We start from the raw sequence: 3,548 nt of genomic DNA, 5'->3' as shown, positions 1-3,548 counted from the left end.
GACCTGTGTGTCCTACCTCTCTCTCTTAAATCTCCATGTATTTCTTCTCCTCATTTCACTCCCCTCGTATGTAATGCGAGGTTTCTATTTTATTAATGTAAATTAGAATAGGATTTTTATTATAAAATTATTTGTAATGATCCTGAAGAAGAAACGAAGGAGCTATGAAGAGGAATGACTTGAAGACCTAAGATTAACTTTTAGACCCTAGGTTGACCTACCGATTCCTCTAGGCTCGAGGAAATCAGTTTTAGTTGGGCAATGTATGATGAGAATGCAAAATGTCATATTTACCCCCCCTTAATGTCTACTATTTTATACTTATTTGCTGCCTAAATATACTCATTATTATTCTATTTTGATTTAGGATGCAAATGGAGGCGTTAATTGCAAAACGGAACTAATTAAGTGAATTCAGACAGTTTCGACATCATTTCGTAATATGGGCATAACTCTCTCATCCAAGCTCCGATTGAGATGATTCAAAATTCTATGAAACGGTAAGAAAGATATCTACAACTTTCATGTTTTGAGTTTGAAGAGATACTTGCTGCATCAAGGTTTTAATCGAGCTTGAATTTGACGCACCTGCACTACCGATGTTCTGGAACATTCCGGCTTGTCATGCAATTCAAATAGGCAGATTATTACAAGAAGTTTTGAAGATCTGTTACACACAAATTAAAGCTGGAAACACCACTTTCCTATTTTGTATTAAGACTTTATTTTATTTTCAATTACTCAGATTAGGATAAAGGTTATTTTGGGATTTTAGAATATTTTTAGGAGATTTAGATTGAGTAGAATTCGAATTCGAATTAGATATTTTTAAAGGGAGATCAGATTAGGGATTACACAGATCACACACGCCTCTCTTTCTTTCTTCTAGAATTCGTTTTTCCTTTGAATTTCCGTGATGGCCATGAGTGGCTAATTTTCATAACTTGGTCGAAGGAAACGGAGACCTCAGAATCAATAAAACTGTGAGATCTATCTGTTTTTAGTGTTCAATTTATGTTTTGAGTATTGGATGTTCTTCTATGCATATTGTCATGATTGTTGCGTTTAGTTACTAGGAAGCCTACTAGTTTATTATTTGTTACAATCTAATGCTAAGTTAGATATCAAATCTTAATTGTTTGATCCCTTTAACTTGTGAAGCAATTAGGGTTTAAGAATTTGCTGCGTCAGGAATTGTAAGTCTAAGAAGAACATTTGACTGAATTAATACAACCACTTGTGTTTGTGTTGTTTAGCTTCATCGATCTCTCTAGGTCTTAAGTTGCCACTAGATTAAATCTTTAGCGCTTGTCTAGGCTGTTTACTAGTAAGATTAATTAGATCGCTTGTTTCCTAATTATTCACAACTAAGAGAAATAGGAAAATAGTTCCACAGTGAATATTCAAAGTAATTGATTTATTTTTGCATCGTGATCAGTTGTAAGATTCCGATAGTGGATGTTGACTTGACCAAGGTTTGTTATTTTGATTGATTGATTAATTTGAATTGTTGTTTTCCTGAAATTGTTTCTGTTTACCTCAAACACCCCCCCCCCCCCCCCCCCAATACTGGTTCACGTAACATTAAATTCGGCTAGACACTTTCCGTGGGAATGATCTTGACTCACACTACTACATGTGTTTTTAGGTTTTAATCTTGGTTGCCTACGACAGCACACCAATGTACCAACACGTTTAATTTTTTTTTTTTAGAATGCATGCTAAGGTTGAATGTTCAATAATATGCCAACAATGTCATTCTAATAAAGATAATAATCTGGTGAGACATTAAATAAAAACCCTCAAATAAGATATATTAAGTCACTTATGCCTTCCATCACCATGGTTTTAATCAAACCACTGTTCGTTAGAACCTTGTTCGCCACAGCGAAGGGTACACTTCCACCAATGGGAGGTTAAAATTCATTGGAGTTTTCCTTAATGATGATGGGTCGACTTAAAATGATAGTTTTGCTTGTTCGCTATAGCGAAGGTTGATAAACACGTCATAGGCATAGTAGAATAGTACACATGTTGAGTGTATGTGGCGACATGTAGTGTCCACTCTACTGATACTAGGAATCACACTTGAGGACGATGGCTAGGCTGTTGGATTATGTGATTGGCTTGCTGGCTTACTTCACATTTGAGGTTGGTAGTGGGAACTATCAACTGGTGTGGATTAAGTTTGTTGGCCTACCTAATCAACCCATTTTGGTTTGTTCGCCACAGCGAAGGTTTGAAATAGGCCAGATGGGATCTCAGTCCACTAGGAAAGCCAACGAGCTTTCCTGAGTTAATAGTGAAGGCTATTGGCTTGAGGAAAATAGTGGGAGTGTTTATTAATAAAAGACCATACTAAGAAATAATAAACATTATATTGACTTTACTTTTCTGAATTGTAGATTCACTTAAAAATGAGCGTTATGAACCTATGATCGATAATTGAGAAAGAAAACAGGTTGGATGGATCCAATTTCTCGGACTGGTATTGTAATCTTTGGATTATACTTAAGTCCGAAAAGAAATTGTATATCCTTGGTAAGCCATACATGGTTGAGCCTGATCCTGATGCCACTTAGGAAGTAAAAGATACTTATCAAAAGTTCCTTGATGATGCCGATGGCGTTTAATGCTTGATGTTAGCATCGATGACACCAGTGTAGCAAAAGCAGCATGAGAATATGGACACTGCTACCATTATTCTACACCTCAAGGAGCTTTACAAAGGGAATGCTCGACATGAGAGGTACAAGGTGTCAAAAGCACTGTTTGGAAGTCGCCTGACCGAGGAAGCCTAAGTTGGCCCTCATGTGCTCAAAATGATCGAGCACATGGAGAGGCTTGAGACTTTAGGGTTTGAGTTGGACGCAGAATTACAAGTGGATTTAATTCTACAATCTTTTCCTGACTCTTATGCACAGTTCATAATAAACTTCAATATGAACGCTATGGTGAAAACCCTGTCGGAGCTTTTGAACATGCTAAGGACTGCAGAGCAAGACTTGAAGAAGTCCAAGCCTGTTTTACTGGTAGCTGCCAGTAAAGAAAATGGTAAGGGCAAGGGAAAGGCCAAGGCCAATCCCAAGCCTAAGCCTAAAGAACAAGATGCTCTCAAGCCTGCGGGTGGCGTTGGGAAAGGTGGGAAGGTAGTCTGCTTCTATTGTGGCAAGCCTGGCCACTGGAGGAAGCACTGCAAGGCTTTCCTCGCAAATAAGAAGAAGTTAGATGCTTTGAGTTCAGGTATGTTTATGATTGAGATTAACTTCTCTCCTTCAACATCTTGGGTCATTGACATAAGATGTGATACTCACATTTGTACTGATGTGCAGGGACTAAGGCAGAGTAGATTGGTTGTCAAGGGAGAAGTGGACCTACAAGTTGGAAATGGAGCACATGTGGCTACATTAGCTATAGGGACTTATTGTTTGTCTTTGCCTTCGGGCTTATTATTAGAACTCAAAGACTATTATTTTGTACCTGCAATTTCTTGAAACATTATTTCAGTATCCGCTTTGGATAATATAGGATATCGTTTTGAGATTTCT

The sequence above is a fragment of the Pistacia vera genome, unplaced genomic scaffold (genome assembly GCF_008641045.1).
Source record: "Pistacia vera cultivar Batoury unplaced genomic scaffold, PisVer_v2 Contig538, whole genome shotgun sequence".
Classification (NCBI taxonomy): domain Eukaryota; kingdom Viridiplantae; phylum Streptophyta; class Magnoliopsida; order Sapindales; family Anacardiaceae; genus Pistacia; species Pistacia vera.
Note: the sequence above shows the minus strand (reverse complement) of the source record.